General features: G+C 44.6%; 1 protein-coding gene across 1 annotated transcript in view; it reads left to right on the top strand.

The window, feature by feature from the left end:
- Nucleotides 1-21,479, top strand: part of SUCLG2 (succinate-CoA ligase GDP-forming subunit beta) — a 371,194-nt gene that overhangs the window by 75,074 nt on the left and 274,641 nt on the right. The gene's annotated exons all lie outside the window — the stretch shown is intronic.

Here is a 21,479-nt window from a genome sequence, read left to right as displayed (position 1 = left end):
TACTTTTTTCCAAAATGACCCCATACCGTCTAGATTTACAGTAATGAGCATAATAGACAGGAGTGCCACAAATCAAAATCTCATTTCAGATGTGAGACACTAATGTTCCTCTGACTTATTGTTCCGCATCTCCCATTTCTTAGAACGCTGTAAACACACCTACCGGAGAGCGAAGCAAGAAAAAATAACATTTGGGAGCCACGGAGCCGTCAGAACGCGTTCACATTTCACAAGACTAATAGACTGCACTCAGACTAGGAATCGTTACGGAAATAAAGAACGGAAAAAAGTTTGCCATAATGGCTTAAATTAAACACTCTTCAGTTCATAATTGGTATTTAAATTTAGAGTGAGGCTTTTTGTGCTAGTCATTTTGAGGAATGTCTGTGCTTTATGGCAGTTGGCTTAGTAATGAAGCTTCTTTTTTCTTTTCTTGGCGTTGGGAGACGTGATGCTTAACAGCGAGGCTTTATTCACAGAAGAATAGTTTTCTTAAGGTTGTTACAGCATGATAATGGAGAGTTGTTGGAATAGATCTAAAACCTCATATAAGTCTTACCTCCCTGGCGGTATGATTATGTCAGATTTTTGATGCTCAAAGCGGTGCAATTGTTTTACATGGAAATTTGGCGTTTTATATTGTAGGCCTGTAATTCTTAGTAATAACACACTTAAATCTGTCCAAACAAGAGTCTAGTAGAAATCCCGGGTATGATAAAGTTTGAAACGCAAAATCATAAATTATAATATAATAAATAACTATAAATAATTATAACAAATAATATGATAATAATAAAAATTATTCAATAATGTAATCAAATCAAAAACACTTAAATTTGCTCAGTTGCAGAATTGTCGCTGTCATTACTTTCTGTTGGATGACAGATTTCCCCACAAGTCACTATCAATTCTGCGAGTGATTCTAATTTATTGTCAATGTTTTCTAGCTGGTCTTAAACTGCTTTTGATGTTAAGGGACACTTTTTGGTTGCTATAGACAATCTCCAGTTTTCAGGCAGAAAGAACAGTATATATAATATAAAACTGAATGCAGGGCACTGGACAAAGCACTGGGGACAAAAGGGATGTGAAATAATTTGATACAGTAATGTAATCTGTAAGATTACAGTGTACTGTATGTGTTCTGTGTTTTTAATTTTATGAATTTGGCGCCGGGCTCCGTCCCCGTGCGTCGCAACGCTCGAAGGGAACAGAGCCCGGTACAGTGATGAATGGAGCGGAGGACGGCTCGCACACACAGCGTGGAGACATTGCAGGATCCTAGGTACAAGGTAAGTAACTTTGCCTGGATCCTGCGATGCGATCCCGAGTGTGGCTCGGGGATACCGCCAGGGAGGTTAAAGTAGAACTCAAGGCAAAACTTTTTTTTTTTTTTTTTTCCACCATCTGTGTCCCATTGCTGAGCATTCCCTTCACTTCCTGTTCCATAGCCAAACAGGAAGTGAGAGAAAATACCTGCAAAATAAGGGAATTCCTTGGGGACCCCCAGGTCACCAGAACTAGTCTCTATTGGAAGATTTCCCCTCTATTACTTTTCGGGGGGGAAAACCCAAAATTTGTGATTTTTGGTTTACTCTCACTTTCAATTAGTGGTGCACTGAATTGAAAATTCTGGACCAAAACCAAAAATTCAGGAGGCACTTGGCCGAAAACCGAAATGGACAGTTTTTAAAAAAAAAAAAAAAATACCGTATTTATCGGCGTATAACACGCACTTTTTTCCCCTTAAAATCAGGGGAAAATCGTGGGTGCGTGTTATACGCCGATTCCCGCTATTTTTGTGATCTATTGGAGCGATCGCCGCCGACATTCACATAGCGTGTATTTTTAAATATGGTGCCGCGGAGTTCGGAGGGACTCGGCGGCGCTCGTTCAGCTGAACGAGTGCCGCCGAGAACACAGTGACTGGGCGGAGCCGAGATACACATAGCCGAGGGTTCTCGGCTCTTCTCGGCGCCGTTCACAGTCCCGCCCAGTCCCGCCATTGGACCTCTGTTATGCCCATCATAGGGACTGGGCGTGACTGTGAACGGCGCCGAGAAGAGCCGAGAACCCTCGGCTATGTGTATCTCGGCTCCGCCCAGTCACTGTGTTCTCGGCGGCGCTCGTTCAGCTGAACGAGCGCCGCCGAGTCCCTCCGAACTCCGCGGCGCCATATTTAAAAATACACACTAAACTTGTGTATGTCGGCGGCACTGGGGACAAGGCTGCGCTGACCACTGGGGACAAGGCTGCGCTGACCACTGGGGACAAGGCTGCGCTGACCACTGGGGACAAGGCTGCGCTGACCACTGGGGACAAGGCTGCGCTGACCACTGGGGACAAGGCTGCGCTGACCACTGGGGACAAGGCTGCGCTGACCACTGGGGACAAGGCTGCGCTGACCACTGGGGCCAAGGCTGCACTAACAAGGCTGCAGATGAACACTGATGAGGCTGCATTGATGGGCATTTAAATGTAAGTTTTTTTTCCTTAAACTTCCCTCCTAAAAGTTTTTTCCTTAAAATTCCCTCCTCAACTTGGGGTGCGTGTTATACGCCGATAAATACGGTATATATTTTTTATGTATAATTTGCATTATATTCCACTTTTTAATTAGTAGTTTTTGATTCACTTTGCGTTAAAGCGCAAGAAAAGCTCAAGAAAAATTCACCACTTTAAATTCTATGTATGTCTTCACACTGGTCCGTTGTGGTGTAATGCAAATGAAATGCAGTAAAAACGTGACAAAAACTCACCTGTGCTGCATTTTTTTTTTTTTTTTTTTTATGTGGTTTTCGAGTCACACGACCTATGAAAATCTCGCTGTATTTTAGTGACCATTATCGGCTCCTTTTATTTTTTTTTTCTATTTGCAAAATGCTGATAACCCTATGTAGCACTAACCCCCGAAGGAGCTGCTGTATTTTAATTGGGCCCGTACTCTGCTTCGTTTCCCCTTTGATTTCTCTCAGTCCCCCTGACACAGCTGTGGTGTAATAGTGTGCAGCTCGATTCACACAGGGGCAACACGACTTCAACGCGACTTTGCAACGCGACTTTAACCCGACTTCAACACGACTTGTGGATCCGACTTTCAATGAACGGGGATCCGACTTGGATCCCCGCCACTGTGTTTGGTATGAATCTTTAGGGGGAACTCCGCGCCAAATTTTAAATAAAAATCCGGCATGGGTTCCCCCCCCCAGGGGCATACCAGGCCCTTGGGTCCGGTATGGATCTTGAGGGGAACCCCCCTACGCCGAAAGGACGGCGTGGGGGGTCCCCCCAATCCATACCAGACCCTTATCCGAGCACGCAGCCCGGCCGGACAGGAATGGGGGTGGGGACGAGCGAGCGCCCCCCCCCCTCCTGAGCCGTACCAGGCCGCATGCCCTCAACATGGGGGGGGTTGGTGCCTTGGGGGAGGGGGGCGCGCTGCGGCCCCCCCCACCCCAAAGCACCTTGTCCCCATGTTGATGAGGACAAGGGCCTCTTCCCGACAACCCTGGCCGTTGGTTGTCGGGGTCTGCGGGCGGGGGGCTTATCGGAATCTGGGAGCCCCCTTTAATAAGGGGGCCCCCAGATCCCGGCCCCCCACCCTATGTGAATGAGTATGGGGTACATGGTACCCCTACCCATTCACCTAGGGGAAAAAAGCGTCAATAAAACAAACAGTACACAGGTTTTTTAAAATAATTTATTAGGCAGCTCCGGGATCTTCTTCCGACTTCGGGGGTCCTCTTCCGACTTCGGGGGTCTCTCCGCCGTCTCCTCCCGGTGTCCGCATCTTCTGCCGGCTCCTCCGCTATCTTCTGCAGCTCAATTGCTAGCGGTGGTCCGGACTTCTGCCTTCTTCTTTTCTTCCAAAGATGTTGACACGACGCTCTCTCCAGCTGGAATGGTCTCTGAACGCTCCGCAACGGACTTATATAGGCGGTGACCCCGCCCCCTTATGAGGTCACTGTCCCAGGGCATGCTGGGGCTGTGCCGTCATAAGGGGGCGTGGTCATCACCCGGTGACCACGCCTCCTAAAACGTCACAGACCCAGCATGCCCAGGGACTGTGACGGCATAAGGGGGCGGGGTCACGGCCTATATAAGTCCCTTGCAGAGCGCACAGAAACCATTCTGGCTGGGGAGAGCGTCGTGTCAACATCTCTGGAAGAGAAGAGGGAAGAAGATGATCCAGAGGTCCGGACCACCGCTGGCAAAAGAGCGCCAGAAGATAGCGGTGGAGCCGGCAGAAGATGCGGACACCGGGAGAAGACGCCGGAGAGACCCCCGGAGTCGGAAGAAGATCCCGGAGCTGCCTAATAAATTATTTTAAATACCTGTGTACTGTGTTTTTTATTGACGCTTTTTTCCCTAGGTGAATGGGTAGGGGTACCATGTACCCCATACCTATTCACATAGGGTGGGGGGCCGGGATCTGGGGGCCCCTTATTAAAGGGGGCTCCCAGATTCCGATAAGCCCCCCGCCCGCAGACCCCGACAACCAACGGCCAGGGTTGTCGGGAAGAGGCCCTTGTCCTCATCAACATGGGGACAAGGTGCTTTGGGGTGGGGGGGGCCGCAGCGCGCCCCCCTCCCCCAAGGCACCAAACCCCCCATGTTGAGGGCATGCGGCCTGGTACGGTTCAGGAGGGGGGGGGCGCTCGCTCGTCCCCACCCCCATTCCTGTCCGGCCGGGCTGCGTGCTCGGATAAGGGTCTGGTATGGATTGGGGGGGACCCCCCACGCCGTTTTTTCGGCGTAGGGGGTTCTCCTCAAGGTCCATACCAGACCCAAGGGCCTGGTATGCCCCTGGAGGGGAAACCCATGCCGGATTTTTATTTAAAATTTGGCGCGGAGTTCCCCATTTGAGCACAAGTCGCATGCCGAAGTCGGATCATGCGAGACGGCGATCCGACTTCAATGATAGTCAATAGGCTGAAGTCGGATCAAAGTCGGATCCAAGTAGTACAGGGAGTACGCTCTGAAGTCGGAGCGACTTCAGTAGTGTCTATTAAGACGCTCCCATGCACTGTAATGTGAATCTCTTTCTGGGGCGACTTGGGGCGACTTGAGGGCTTACAAGTCGGATCCCAAGTCGCGGTAGTGTGAACCGAGCCTAAGACTCTAAAGACAATTTCACAATATACAATGTAATCTACTTTTTTTATCTTTACCTTTGGTCTCCACTTGGTTGATAATGCAAAGAAAAACAACACTCATGCACAAGAACTTTGTTTACTGTATTTGCTTAAGCCCCGTACACACGATCAGAAATTCGTACGGAAAATACCGCTTTTGAAGCGATCGTACGATAATCGGATCGTTAGTACAGAGCTTTCGAGAGACGATCAGGACAGTTCATCCGATAGTATTCTATCGGACATGCAGGAAATTTTCGTACGATGCCAGGTCGTACGATTTTCATCTAATCAGTACAGCTATCGTTTTGAAAATGCAATACAAATGCATTACAACACATGACATCACTTCCGAATTTTATTTCTGTCGTGCGGGAATTTTCGTGACTTTAGTACTCCTCAGATTCGATCTGAGATCAGCATGCAATAAAAAAAACGGACGATCATTCATCCGATAATCTCATCGTATGTATGGGGCATTACTTGAAGTAGAACACTACAATAGTTGTACTGTCAAGCCAACATAACAAGACAGTCAACAGACTTCAGCTTACAAAGATATTATACAGATGTAAAATGGTTGAATTCACTTGCGTGTAGTGTGCTAAGAAAAATAGGATAAATGGCAGAGTGAATGGACTTCACTATGAGCACTGTCCTATCCTTTGCACGCTTTGTAACTATAATTGAATCAAAGACTGATTTGATAAAATATAATACAATATTTAGGGAGCTCCCATTACTTGGTATCACAGTAATTTTCAATATGACAGTGAAACACAAATCCTTGTGATTTATTAGGTAGCCCTTCTTTTCTTCTTTCTTCGGCTAGCTATGAATAAAGTGAATTTGTAATCCAAGGGTTTAATGGCTCCTGATCAAAACAAGCTGAATATTGAATCAAAGTTATGGTACAGCAGCACTGCAATTATCTCTGATGCCAATGATACAGTACCAGATCCTCACTGAAATACAGGCCCGGGGCCTATTTTGAGCTCAGTCTAATCCTTTGACTTTGCTTGTGGGACTATAGATCCCAGCAACTCTGTATTATACAGGTGGATGTGTAAAAGTGCACCAGGGAAACTTTTGGGCAACAGCCCTCTCACCCAACCAGGTCAGCTTTTTCAGAAAGTTCCGCTCTGGTGTACTGGGTCCTGTCTCCGGCCGGCCGGCACCTCCGCACTGCTCCGCTCCCCACAACAAGACGTTCCGGAACTCCCAGATGGCTCCGACAGGCTCCTCTGGCTTCTTCCCAGTCTTGCCCCGCCATCAGCCCAGCTCACTGGTGTGTCGCAGTATCGCTGCTCGGATCGCTCTTCCGTGGAGGTAGGCCGCACTGCACTGGAGACCTCACACAGATCCTCCCAGGCTGGCCATGCGTGTCTAAGAGCCCTAAGATGGCCGCGCTGAGCCCTTTTATCATCTTCCCACAATGCAGTTCTGTTCTCCTGATGTTCATGGGAGTTAATGGGCATCATGGGTAGGTCAAGTTAATGTCCAAATGTAAACAAACAAAACACTTCCATGTCAACTTCTTGAATGATGAAATATAAAGATGCAGTCCTTTCATATTTTGGCCGCTAGATGGCGCCAGATGCTAAGATATAACATACATTAAGTTATATACCAAAAATGTGACAGCTACACCTATTTTTGGGATTAATTTTCAGCAGCCCATATATCAGTGCATCCCTACTTTGATAGTAAACAGGGACACATGTTTGCCATGTGTGTCCTTTTGGGGAAAGTCCGCTCATACAGATGTCTGTGTACCTGTCATCGACCCACTAAAAAGACACAAACACAGAGGGTACAGCTTTGTCTCCAATGCGGCAGACATCTTCCCAGAGAGCGGCTGTGGCGTTCCATGCCATTGGTCTTCAAAAAAATTTCTCCACCACTTACAGTGTAATAGGAAGAGCCCTAGACATTTACAGACTTCACTACTATACATGAGTGTTGCCCTATCTATTGTTGACACTTTTTTTCTCTTTTCAATGGGCTGACAAAAGCCCAGGTGCCAGGACACAATTCCTAGTCGCTATGGCGACCTGGCGCCTGGGATTTGTCAAGCCTCTGTTTTAAAGCTTAAAGCGGAGGTCCTCCGAAATTTATTTAATTTTTTTTAAAGTCAGCAGCTACAAATACTGCAGCTGCTGACTTTTAAAATAAGGACACTTGCCTTTCCAGGGCGCCCACGATGTCGGCACCCGAGGCCGAACCGTCCCTCGCTCCTCGGGTGCTGCCGCCGCCATCTTCGGTAAGGGAATCAGTAAGTGAAGCCTTGTGGCTTCGCTTCCTGGTTCCCTTCTGCGCTTGCGCGAGTTGCGCTGCGCAATCCGAATGGTCCCTGCTGTCTCTGGGACCTGTGTATCTCCCAGCAGACAGCGGGGGGGGACAGGAAGTGGCGTAGACACCCCCCCCCCGCGGTTGTCTATGCACGGAAGTGGGTGCAAATACCTGTATTGACACCGGAGGGAGGGTTCCGAAAAGCGGAAGTTCCATTTTTGTGTGGAACTCCGCTTTAACTTTGGGGAGGTCAATTTTTGAACAGTTCCAATGTAAGAATAGGTTTCCACTACAGATGTGTTACAGCTTCTATGAATGGAGGCGGGGTGGAAAGGGCGAACATAGTTGCAACTTTTGATGATTGTCTCGCACTGGTCCGTCGGCTTTATTCAGCCCTGTCACATCAAAAGTTTGTGGGGGGTTTCTGAGGATTTCGATGAATACAGGAGCCAGCAGCACAAGGGACACATTGGATTATTAGTAAGTAATGTGCCTTGTGCTGATTCTTTTTTTTAAATTTTATTTTAGGCTTTTATTTACATGCATTACCTTAGCATGAAAAATAAATCTGATGCAAGGACCACTTTAGGAACCGTTTGCTACTTCATTTTCTGTATGGTCCATTTTTATATTTATACAAGGTGATGATAATGGCCTGTTCTCAGGGATGAGTAAGTTCAGTTCGGCTAGCCTTTCCTTTTTAGCCGAGGTCTTCCATGACCCTTATTAATTTAGCTGCCCTTCTCTGCCCCTGCATTCAGCACTCAGAAAATACAAGTCATTACAGAGAATGGAAAGGATTTTTTTGAAGCCTGTAAAGAATGTACTTGGCCGTACCCGATTAGAAATTCCTCAGCAGCATCTCTATGTGCATCAAACACACTTTTCCCAACTTTTCTGCTAAACAAGACCCATTGTCCTTGCTCACGATGTGTCCATAGGTACATGCATCATTTAAATGCAATATAAAATATATATAGATATCTATATATACACACACTTCTTTTTTTTTTTTTTCTTCTCCTGCTCATGGTCTATAGAAAACCAGAAAACAATGCTGGTATTCTGCACACTTGCTCTTCACATATGCTTAGCAGAATGGAAGAAAAGGTGCAATTATACATAATACAATTTATAGCAGCGGGAAGGTAAAGACGCAGTCACTTCTAAAAGACCTAATTTTAGCAGAACACTTTACAGCAAAGTGTGCATTGTTACAGAGGAGCTTTGTGTCTTAATGGACTGGTTTTCTCCATGAAGAACATTTCGCCAAACTGCACAATAAATACGACTTAAAAGAGGTAAATATTAGCCGGAGTTTGCTCTATATGGAGTCTGCGGGAAAAAAAATTCCCTCTTGTGAACGAGAAGACAAGGAGTCTGAAATGAAAGACATTTTCTGTTTTGTTAGCTGCACACTTAGAAAGTAAAATGTATAGAGGGCGTCTTTTTTTTTTCTTGTTTAAATGGTGCTTTTGTAGAATAGGAGTACGTGCTTCATTGTTTAGGTGTTCTTGAAATGCAATCTCTAGGAAGACACCAAATTGCCTTGGCACAGCCAGAAGTCCTCTGATCCCATGGCCAGTTGGAGATCTGTCATCTTTACCCTTCATGGGGCTGTACTCCTCCAAGGTATAGGACTTCCGCACATGATTGAATGGACAAGAGTCATGAAAAAACTGTTTTTTATTAAGCAGTTGAAAAAAACTGTCTGTAGTACAGCAACCAATCAGATTGCCTGAAGCTAGCCACTTACATTATAATCTATTGGGCAGCACAGTGGTTAGCGCTTCTGCGTAGCATTACTAGGGTCATCGGTTTGAATCCCAATCATGACACTATCTGCCTGGAGTTTGCATGTTCTCCATGTGCCTGTGTGGGTTTCCTCCGGGTACTCCAGTTTCCTCCCACACTCCAAAGACTTGCTAGTAGGTAAATTGGATCCTGTCTAAACTGGCCTTACTATGTAGGGCCATGAATAAGTGGGTACCACCAGTCCTCCTGTATGGGGCCTGGGCCAGCAGAGGGGCCCAGGCAGCGGGGTGATTCGTATGTGGGCCCCCCGCCACTCTGATCCCCCTCCCTGTGCACCATACGTTTCCCCCTGCTGCCCGGACTCCCCTGTGTGCCTCCCTACCCCTGAAGTGCTGCTGGCTTCCCTCCTCTCCTTCCCGCTGACAGCTAAAGGAACACAATAGGATCCTTTAAGATTGAGAGTAGGGAAAGGGTCCGGTAAATGTCATATTTACCAGCCCCTTCCTTTCCTGAATGAACACAATGAGTAATCGGTACCAATCACTCACTGTTTTTATTCATAGCTGAAGAATTGACTGTATGGGGCCCTGTGGTTTTTAACAGCAGCCCTGCTAGTATCTCTGTGTGTGTGTGTATGAATGAATGTGAGTTAGGGACCTTAGATTGTAAGCTCCTTTAGGGCAGGGAATGATGTGAACGTACACTATATTGTCAAAAGTATTGCGACACCTGCCTTTACATGCATATGAACTTAAATGACATCCCAGTCTTAGCCTGTAGGGTTCAATATTGAGTTGGCCCACCCTTTGCAGCTATAACAGCTTCAACTCTTCTGGGAAGGATGCCCACAAGATTTAGGAGTGTGTCTATGGGAATGTTTGACCATTCTTCCATAAGCGCATTTGTGAGGTCAGGCACTGATGTTGGACGAGAAGTCCTGGCTTGCAGTCTCTGCTCTAATTCATCCCAAACATGTTCTAGTGGGTTGAGGTCAGGACTCTGTGCAGGCCAGCACAGTGGTGTAGTGGTTAGCACTTTCACCTAGCAGCAATAGGGTCGCTGGTTCAAATCCCGACCACGACACCATCTGCCATGAGTTTGCATGTTCTCCCTGTGCCTGCATGGGTTTCCTCTGAGTACTCCGGTTTCCTCCCACACTCCAAAGACATGCTAGTAGGTTAATCAGATCCTGTCTATTAAATTGGCCCTAGTATGTGTATGTGTTTGTAAACGCGTCGGGACCCTACAGGGTAAAAGACTGCCCTATATCAAGATTCAACTCAACTCAACCCTAAACTCGCTGATCCATGTCTTTATGGACCTTGCTTTGTGCACTCGTCCAAATCATTTGGTGGAGGGGGGATTATGGTGTGTATTTCAGGGGTTAGGCTTGGCCCCTTAGTTCCAGTGAAGGGAACTCTTATGGTGTCAGCATACCAAGACATTTTGGACAATTTCATGCTCCCAACTTTGTAGGAACAATTTGGGGATGGCCCCTTCCTGTTCCAACATGACTGCGCACCAGTGCACAAAGCAAGGTCCATAAAGACATTGGTGAGCGAGTTTGGGGTGGAGGAACATGACCGGCCTGCACAGAGTCCTTACCAAAGCAAATGTGGTATGTCCACTTTACCTGATTAAAGTGTCTGTAAAATAGAGACAAATCAAATAGGATTTGGAGATCTCATTAAAAAATGCATGTTGTTGCTTTCCTTCTACTTTTCTAGAACACGTAAGAAACATGACCATCAATAGGGTATGCAGCTCAATTGCCACATCCATAATAAATGTACATCCATAGAAATAAAACAAAAAAATGATGGACTTTGCTGGCAATGAAAGGTAACACAATTCATAAAATAAGATATTTTTTTCCAACAACGTAAAAACCATTTATATCTCAAGCTGGAATTAAAATATAAACAATACACACATGATTTTATAGTGATTATAACTTGATTCACTATCACCACTATTCATATTTAATGAAAAATACACTTGAGTTGTTCATCAAATATATAGTTGTATGGTAGAATCGTAAGTCCTCATGGGTCAACACCTTTCTCTTATTTAGCTTCCTCAGGACACATGAGAATTCAGCAGTCCTCACTAAATATGCAAAAGAACAACAAAAACCATATATAATATATTCAGTACAAAAGAAAAAAAAAAACTAAAGATAACAATGACCATTTATAAATTGTATCTCCTATAGAGGTAAAGCACCTTGTTCATGCATGTCTAGGTAGTTTAGGGGCTCTCCTTCCTGTTCCAACATGACTGAGCACCAGTGCACATAGCAAGGTCCATAAAGACATGGATGAGTGAGTTTGGGGTGGAGGAACTTGACTGGCCTGCAGAGAGTCCTGACCTCAACACGATAGAACACCTTTGTGATGAGTTAGAGCGGAGACTGCGAGCCAGGCCTTCTCGTCCAAAATCAAGTGCCTGATCTCACAAATGCGCTTCTGGAAGAATGGTCAAACATTCCCATAGACACACTCCTAAACCTTGTGGACGGCCTTCCCAGAAGAGTTGAAGCTGTTATACAGGCAGTCTCTGAGTTACGAACGGGTTAGGGACTGCCTGTTTGTTCTTAAGTCGGATTTGTTCGTAAGTCGGAAGCATATGCGCAGAGCGGCAGAGACGTCGTTTTCCGATGTGCCCGCCGACGCCGCCTCCCGTTTGTAAGTAGGAGTCATTCGCAAGTCGGAGGTTCGTAACTCTGGGACATCCTGTAGCTGCAAAGGGTGGGCCAACTCAATATTGAACCCTACGGACTAAGACTGGGATGCCATTAATGTTCATGTAAAGTCAGGCGTCCCAATACTTTTGACAATATAGTATATAAAAAGGTATCATTACACTAAAAGACTGTTCTCAAACTAATGTGGATGTTGACCTTAAAGGAAGAGAGACTGGCCAAAGAGGGATGAATAGTCCTGATACAAATGGACTACAAGGACAGCTAAATATAATAACATTTCAGCAAATCATGACTATCAGAGTTTTTTTTTTTTTTACAGTTGCAGTAAATGAGGTGGTAACCTCCCTACCTACTTTCACCCAGCTTCAGATTTACCATTGAAGTAGAAGTTAGTCAAAATCTAACTAAAGCTGAACCTGCTCTCTGCCACAATTTAAAGTGGGGTTCCACTCAAAAAAACAAAAATACATGAAAAATTCTAAAAAAAAAAACAAAAAAAATTTGGATATTTTTTTTTTTTTTTTTACTTACCTCTAAATGCCTGTTGCTAGGTGGTCCCTCGTAGTCTGCCTCTTCCTTTGCCTGGGCTGGTGACATCACTTCCCCCTCGGCACAGGAAGGGCTTGTCTATGCTCCCTCCCTCCTGTCAATCATCTGGGACCCATTACAGGTCCCAGGTGATTGAGCGGCCAGTCACGGCGCACGGCGCCACTCGCGCATGCGCAGTAGGTGCCAGGCTGTAAAGCCACAGCCCGGCGCCCACAGTTGAAATTCCGGCGCCGACGAGCGGAGGGGGGGGGGGGGCGGCGAGCGGGGCTTCGATCCCCCGCATCGCTGGACCCTGGGACAGGTAAGTGTCCAATTAAAAGTCAGCAGCTGCAGTATTTGTAGCTGCTGACTTTTAATTTTTTTTTTTTTTTTAATGGACCCCCTGTGTGGAACTCCTCTTTAAGACTAATCTACCCAACACTGTAAAGAAAAAAAATTCCTATACTTGCGTGTTCTGCAGCCGCTCTGGTCTTATCTCTGGGGACGGATGCTGTGTGCAGGAGAGAGCTGACAACGGCTGGGAAATGCCTGGGAAGTGACATCATCAATAGACTTACTATGGGGCTTCTGTTATCTGCTGCCTCTCCTGCACACTGTCACACATTGAAGCCGCCACTGACAGCTTTGCCTGGGACCGGACCAGAGCCGATGCAGAACAGTGTACTGTAGATTTGCCAATCGCCAGTATTTTTACTGGCAGCCAGTAAAATATGGGAACTTTTCTCCTGCCAGTAAATGCCAGTGACAGGAAAAGGTCGCCAGTAAAAAATATGGCTGTAACTTACTATAAGAAATATGTTTTTAGACTGGCAACCTTTTCCTGTCACTGGCATTTACTGGCAGGAGAAAAGTGCCCATTTTTTACTGGCTGCCAGTAAAAATACTGGCAACACTGCAGCACACTGTTCTGCATCCGCTCTGGTCCGGTTATAAACCCTCAGCGTTTTTCGCCTTTAATACATTCTATGCATTAAGGAGAAAAAACCTTCTTTACTGCAGCAATGCCTCCGAGCCCCCCTTATACTTACCTGAACCCCGTAATTCCAGTGACGGGAACGAGCACACCAGCTCTATCCTGATTGGATAGATTGATAGCAGCACAGCCATTGGCTCCCACTGCTGTCAATCAAATCCAATGATTTGGGCGCCGGGGGCGGAGCAGAGCCCTGCTGTCTGTGTCAACACAGGGAGCGCGTCCGCACTGGTGTCCCATAGGAGAGCGCTTCTCTGACGGGACCCTCGAGAAGAGGAGGAGCCAGGAGCGTCATGGAGGGACCCCAGAAGAGGAGGATCGGGCCACTCTGTGCATAACCAACTGCACAGCGGAGGTAAGTATAACATGTTTGTGTGTTTGTTTTTTTAAACTGAACCCTTGCAACCCTTTTAAATCACATTGCTAATTTCGTATTGTACTTGTTTGTAGCCTAAATACAGAAATTTGCACTTAAAACTGTAATCTTGGAAATGCCAGTAAAAACTTGGCTGTGCCAGTAAATTTTGGGATGTTGTGTCAGTAAATCTCAATCTGGTAGGTTGGCAACACTGGTGTGCTGCCAAAAAAAAAAAATATTATACTGAGGCTTCAATTGGGTTTATAACTCTGTCCAATGTTTGAGTGGGGTGTGCTTCTACAGCATGGCCGACTACTGCTGAATACATGCAAACATTGGTCATTCTGTTTGCCTAAAAAAAAAAAAAAAAAGCCGACTGTAGAAAAGTGGTGGTCTTTCACTCATAGAATAGCCCTGTATGGATTCAGGAGATGCAGATATTCATGTCTAAATGCTGCAGCACATTAATCAACTGTTGTGAGGCTTTTACAACTCTGGGGATTCTCTGCCTTCCTAATTCTAGACATTATGGTTAGGGAATGTTTAAAATAGACCAAGTCCCTAGAGTTTCTGAAAAAACAATTGCTGCTTTTTAGAAAGTGAACATTGTGCCTGACAGATCAAACCATCAAAGAGAAGTCAGAGCTGAGTCTTTAGATTTAAAGGGGTTGTAAACCCTCGTGTTTTTTCACCTTAATGCATCCTATGCAAAAACTTCTGACACTGACCAGCCCCCCTCGTTTTACTCACCTGAGCCCGTTCGTTCCCTCGGCGGAGATTCGCTCTACCTCTCTGCCCGTTGTCTCAGATCTTGATTGGATAGATTGCTAGCAGTGCAGCCATTGGCTCCTGCTGCTGTCAATCAAATCCAATGAGGCGGGGTGTCTATGGACGCCAATGCTGGACTCGGGAGCGTGCCCGCACAGTAACCCCTAGGAAGAGCGCTTCTCCTAGGGGGTTTACCGATGCAGGGAGGAGCTGACAGCGCCGCCGGGGGACCCCCCTAACAGGTGGATCAGGGCAACTCTGTGCAAAACGAACTGCACAGTGGAGGTAAGTATGACATGTTTGTTATTTTTAAAAAAAGGGGTTTACAACTTCTTTTAAACCTTTTTACTATTCCTAATGCTCTCCAATTGTAAACGAATACTCTTGCATGTACAGTACTGTGCAAAAGCTTTAGGCAGGTGTTAAAATGCTGTAAATTTAAGAATGCTTTCAGAAATAGAAGTGTTAATAGTTTATTTCTATCAATTAACAAGATCGAAAGTAAATGAACAGAAGAGAAGTCCAAATCAAATTAATATTTGCGGTGACTGCGCTTTTCCTTCAAAATGGCATCATTTCTTCTAAGTACACGTGCACATAGTTTTTGAAGGAACTCGGCAGGTAGGTTTTTCCAATGAGCTTGGAGAACTAACCACAGATTTTCTGTGGGTGCAGGCTGCCTCAAATCCTTCTGTCTCTTCATGTAATCCCAGGCAGGCTCAATGATGATGAGATCAGGACTCTGTGGTGGCCAAACTATCGCCTCCAGGACGCCTTGTTCAGGCTGTTTGTTTGGGGTCATTGTCCTGCTGCAGAATAACTTTGGGGCATGGCATGATGGATTAGTATGTGGCTGTATTTCTTAGCATTGAGAACACCATTAATCTGGGCCAAACCATCACTTCCAGGGCTCCTTATTCCACTTTACGCTGAAGATAGTTCTTAATGACATTGGCTGTATGATTGGGGTCATTGTCCTGCTGCAGAGTAAATTGGGGACAATCGCAAGCATTGAGGACACCATTGATCCTGACCAAATCTCCAACTCTATTTGCAGAAATGCAGCCCCAAACTTGCAAGGAACCGCCACCATACTTCACTGTTGCCTGCAGACACTCGTTATCGTACTGCTCTCCAGCCCTTTGGTGAACAAACTGCCTTTTGCTGCAGCCAAATAACACAAATTATGACTCATCAGTTAAGAGCACCTGCTGCTATTTTTCTGCACCCCAGTTACTATGTTTTTGTGCATAGTTGGGTTGCTTAGCCTTGTTTCCATGTCCTAAATCATTGGAAGTCATTGATGTTCAGATAACTGGTGATGTGTGAGGATGAGACCTGATGGACAAAGCTTGGCCTTTTGAGGCTTCATATGTGAGGGGAAGCAGGAGTGCTGGGTGTACCTATGCCTTGGTTGATCCATCTAGCTGACCCCTTTTGTAGATGTTATTCAACTTAGCCTTTTGATGACATCACCTGGAATGAGGAATTCTGATTTAACTGAGTACCAACCTGGAGGCAGGTTTTCAATGTCTTAGCCTATCGGTTAGCTGTGTAGGCCGAAGCCCCCCCCCCCCCCCCCCCCCTGTGCTCTCTGGTCCCTGTTGATGCCCCCCTGCAGCCTGGTATGATTGAACTCCATTTGTTTTTAATTAGGAGATCCTCTACTGGATAGCTGTTACAAGTGAAGCTGTTTTTAACCACGAAACGTGTTATTGAACTTGTACACTTGACATTAACTCCTTATGTTTTCATGAATTTATGTACTAGGAGTTGCATATGCTTGTAATTTTGTATAATAAAAATGTGATATACTTTTTAAGATGCTTTGATGTACTTTTATGAGTGTGTGTCAATACCAAGAGGCCACCCTTGAAGACCCCTTGACTTTTCTCTTTGATTTTGGAAGACATCACTCCACAGACATCTCTGTTCGTCTGTGGCCTTCCTTTCCTCACACCTCTGTGCTCTTCTTTCAATTTTAGGTAAAACCTGAACACTGCTGTTTTGCGTGTTGTGCACATATCATGAACAAAGCATAACAGTAGGGTCATGTCTGCAGGGATTAAGGACGAACGCTGAATAGCAGGCTTTTATATCTTGAGCTAATGTCTGATTAGCGCAGCAATCTGTTCACATAATGTATAGTCAGCTGTGATTCTTTTACCGATTTGCACCTTCCATTGAACTGAAAGGGTTTAACGAGAAAAAATTACCCAGTCCACGTCTTTAGGCTTTTAATGGCTCAATGAACCATTGTCTAATGCCTTTGTATGAAGAATTTGCTACCACCGAATGGGGCCGAGAAAAGCGTGATTGGAACATAATTTTATCCTACGTTTTAAAGCCCTCGGATAGCTAACATTTGTCTGTAGTAACTCAATTTGTACTCTGGCTAGGTGATTTCCATAAAAAATCCATTATGCCCTTTGCAATTTTTGTAGACGGTACCTAAGAGAGTAGAGCCATATCATAGCAAGCAGAATTACATTTTCTGCTAAAGAACATTCCATCCTAATCCCGTTAGGGAATTTCAACGGTGAAGAAATAAATATCGAAAAAATGAAAATTATTTGTTCTTTTTCTTAAAATCTGATATGTAATCAAATAAGAATTGGTGGCAAAATGGACCGGTGGTTAAAAAAAATATATATATATATATATATAATCGGAGCTGGGAATGGAACTCCGAAATCAAATTACTTGTTGTTCTGTTGCCCTTGAGGTAAGAAGTTTTGTCGTTAGTCGGTGCTATTGAGTCAATATATCGATCGCAACGGCAGGTCTAACATTTATTTAATAAGAGTCTGAGCTTATCGGTGAAGGTTTATTTTATACAAGACGTGTGATGTTATACTGTGTTTTTCTCTAACAGTTCATTATGTTTGTTTGACTAATGTTGTACAATTTTTGTGGGCTTGTACCTAGGTTGTTCCTTGGTAGAAAAAGCAACATAGGTGTTTAATGGAAAAAAAGTGCTGAACAAAGCAGGGAAAGCCTTTTAAAGTGAATGTGTGGTGGATTTGTGCATATAGTCTTAATTTTGGTCAGAATTAAAATATACATTTTTTTTCGGGGGGGGGGGGGGGGGGGGTACCTGGTATTGACAGGTACCTCTCCCACTTGCGGGTCAGATCGCTGTAACGATCTACAAAGATGTCCAGCCCCTCCTCCTTCCCCCAGCCCCCCGCATGCTTTTGGGACACACACAGGTCCCAGAAGACTGCAGGACCATTCGCAAAGAGCGGTGCGGCTCGTGCATGCGCAGTAGGAAACCGGCTGTGAAGTGAGAAAGCTTCAATGCCTGTTTCTTTTACCTAAGATGACAGCGCCTGAAGCTGAAGAATTGGCAAAGGTGAGGACTTTGCTGGATCTCTGGACAGGTAAGTGTCCTTTTATTTAAATTTTTTGGGGGGAGACTGTAGCTCCCCTTTAAGAGATTCTGAATACTAGCATTCTTGGACACGTGATGGAGACTAAATGCAGAGAAATTAAGAGGATTTAAAATGTTTTTCAGCAGTCTATTTTTTTTTTTTTTTTACTGCAGTACAGTACAGGAGATACTCTTAAAGGATGTGGTCTAATCATTACCTAATTGATTAGCTGATGTTATAAACAACCACTGTTTTTTTATTTTTTTTATTTAGTTTTCTTGTAGAACTAAATGATTAGCCTTTAACTGTAAAGGGAGCAACAACAATGCTTTCCGCTTGAGATCCCTAGGGGTATATTCCCTCTAGCTTTGTATTTGAGATGCGTGGGTGACTACAGAGCTTTGCTAAAAGTAAACTTGTCACAAACATTGGAAGTTCAAACTGAGAAAATAATGAAGACAAAAAATTGTAAGCAGATGTTCCCTTCAGTAACTAATATACCGCAAAATGATCCAGTGCTATCGGAACAGCTGAAATTATAGGCCAGGGTTATCTTTTTTTTTTGCAATAGTCAAACTTGATCTTGCCCTTTCCATCTCCCATCCTATCAGTCCTATCCATCTCTTAAAATTGAAAATTGCCTCATTAACCAATGGGCAGGCTTGGAAGGAAAAGGCCATGCCTAAAGGGGACTTTTCAATAACTTTACGTCTGCTAAAAATATATGATTGAATATGCAACAAAATTATTTAGTTTGCCTAGGCTAAGATGATGTCATCAGTCTGCTGCAGGAAGGAGGAAGCATTTTTCTTTCAGTCGCCTCTCCCACTCTCGGGGGGGGGGGGGGGGGGTGATCTTTGTTAGGCCTCTTACGCATTAGACATTTAAAATGCCGTTTTATACAACGGTTTGACTTTTTTCTTTGTATGCCTCTAAACGCCCCTCTATGTTAGCCAGTTGTCCATGCACACGTAAGCGTTTACAGGCATACAGAGGCATGAGAAGTTGGAGGCAAAAAATAAATAAGTCACGTGTGCGTTTAGAAGAGGAGCCTTTGGGCAGAAAAAAGCCTAATGCATATCAACACACGTTAATGCCAGATGTGTTTTAGGTACGTTCATGCGTTTCCTGGCCAATAGAATGCATTAATACCAAATGCACATTAACGCGCATGCAAAATGCAGCTTTAGGTGCCTTTTTTTTTTTAGCTGTATTTTCCTCCCCTGGAGCAAAAGCATCCATGGAAGGGGAAAAAAAAACGTCCGGTGTGCATGGGGCCTAAGATAATGAATGCCTGTGTTCCGTCCGGTTAGGCTACCCGTCAGAATTGGTAACGGAAGTGACGTTCCATCGCCACCATCTTGCTACACCCCACACTCCTCCACAGTAACGATACACCGAGAAGGGAGCAAGCTAATGTCTTGTTATACCCACTGGAGTTTTGCATTCCACAGTTATTTTTAAAAGGAAACTGAGCATATATGGCAAAATACGGATTTGGAAATCCATCGGACCGTTTACACGTTGAATTATAAAAGCAGCGGTGTTCTGTCACTTTAGCAAACCTGTGAGATTAGCAGGTTTGCCGCTGCTTTTAAAATTTAACATCTAAACCGTCCGTCAGATTTCTAAATACCGTATTTCACCTTATAAGCTCTGTTTACTGTTAAAAATAACTGTGAAATGCAAAACTCCAGTGGGTGTAACAAGATGTCCGCTTGCCCCCTTCTTGGTGCATCGTTACTGCGGAGGAGTGTGGGGTGAGGCAAGATGGCGGCGACTGAACGTTACTTCCATTACCAATTCTGATTCTGACGGGTCACCATATCTGACGGAACACCTGGAGGTGTTGCAATTTCCAATTACACATTACTTGGCATTCATACACTTATCAAAAAGTTTATCTGATGATACACGATTGATTCAGGAAAAATCAAGTTTTTCATTTTTTTTTTTTATTTTGTTAATTTAGCTGCGTGTACTTAAATAAATCTCCTTGATTATTTTTGACATATGTTTTTCACTGACAGCTGGTTCTCTATGTTTTCATCATATGCTTAAATATTAATTATCCAGACTTGACAGTTTAACTTTCAAGGGACAGAACACCCAAAATTGATGTTTTGACACCTGGCAGTTTATTTGCTATTGTCAGGAGTTCCCACTCAACCTGCTAGATTTCTTTAATGCATTTTATATTATATTATAGAGAACTTAACAAGAGATGTGGAAGGGAACACTAGAATCTCAAAGACACAAAAGAAGCCAGGGGCTGACTCGACCCACCAACCTCTACCTAGGACTAAATTATCACTTTTTGTGGACTGGCCCTTTCATTTCATTTTTTTGTTTTAAAGTATAACTTAAGGCAAAGCTTTTTTTTTTTTTTTTTTTTTTTTTTTTTTTTTTTTTCTTTTTAGTTTTGCATAGAGTGGAGAGGGATTAGCAAGGTTTTTTTTCAATACCAATTTTTATGAAAATTTTCAGTTACAAGAAGAAATTAGAGGATACAGGCACCATGGTTGCAGTGAACAGGTAGCAATCATAGCACGTTGAGAAAGATACTGAATAACTGTAAAAATAAGGCCTAAAGCGGCGTACATACGGTCAGACTTTTCGACCGGACTGGTCCGACGGACCGAGTCCGGCGGACAATCCGATCGTGTGTGGGCTTCATCAGACCTTTTCCAGTTGAGAATCTGACGGACTTTAGATTTGGAACATGCTTCAAATCTTTACGTCGTAACTCCGCCGCACCCAGAAATCCGCTCGTCTGTATGCTAGTCTGACCGACAAAAACAGACGCTAGGGCAGCTACTGGCTATCAACTTCCTTATTTTAGTCCGGTGTACGTCATCACGTACGAATCAATCGGACTTTGGTGTGATCGTGTGTAGGCAAGTCCGTTTGTTAAAAAGTCCGTTGGAAGTCTGTCAAAAGTCTGTTGAAAGTCAGTCGTAAAGTCCGTCGGACCAGTCTGGTCGAAAAGTCTGCCTGTGTGTACACCCCTTAAGCCATTAACAGTGCCTTAACTGAGGCCAGAATTCTAGGCATCACAAAATGCATATGAACAATTTATATAAAGAGGCTCCCTGCTATGACTGTAGCGCAACTGGAGCATCGTAGTGCAAGGTATCACTAATAGGAAAAAGATGATACAAAGGAAAGTGCCCAAAGTGAGCTAAAAAAAAATGGGGAAGGAAAGAGAACAGTAAAAAGATAATGGACTTTTTACAGCATTAATAATAATCCAATGACTGGGAGGTTGGGGGGACCTCAAGGTGGGTCTTCCTTATGCCACAATTCCCAAATGCGATTATGGGCCTCCGATTAGCAAGGTTTTTACTGCTGTGTCTGCCCCCGTGAAGTAGATTCACCTCTCTGTCCAGTTTACCATTATCATTGAAAGTAAAAGAAAATCATAAATTTTGGGTTGTCCCCAGAAAAGTAATAGAGAGGAAATCTTCCAATGGGGACACTAGTTCTGGTGACCTGGGGAGGGCAGGAGTTTTCCCGTAATTTGCAGGGATTTCCTCTCACTTCCTGTTTTGGCTATGGCATAGGACAT

This window comes from Aquarana catesbeiana, linkage group LG07, assembly GCF_042186555.1.
Source record: "Aquarana catesbeiana isolate 2022-GZ linkage group LG07, ASM4218655v1, whole genome shotgun sequence".
NCBI classification, from domain to species: Eukaryota; Metazoa; Chordata; class Amphibia; order Anura; family Ranidae; genus Aquarana; species Aquarana catesbeiana.
This window is presented reverse-complemented; position numbering and strand designations above follow the sequence as displayed.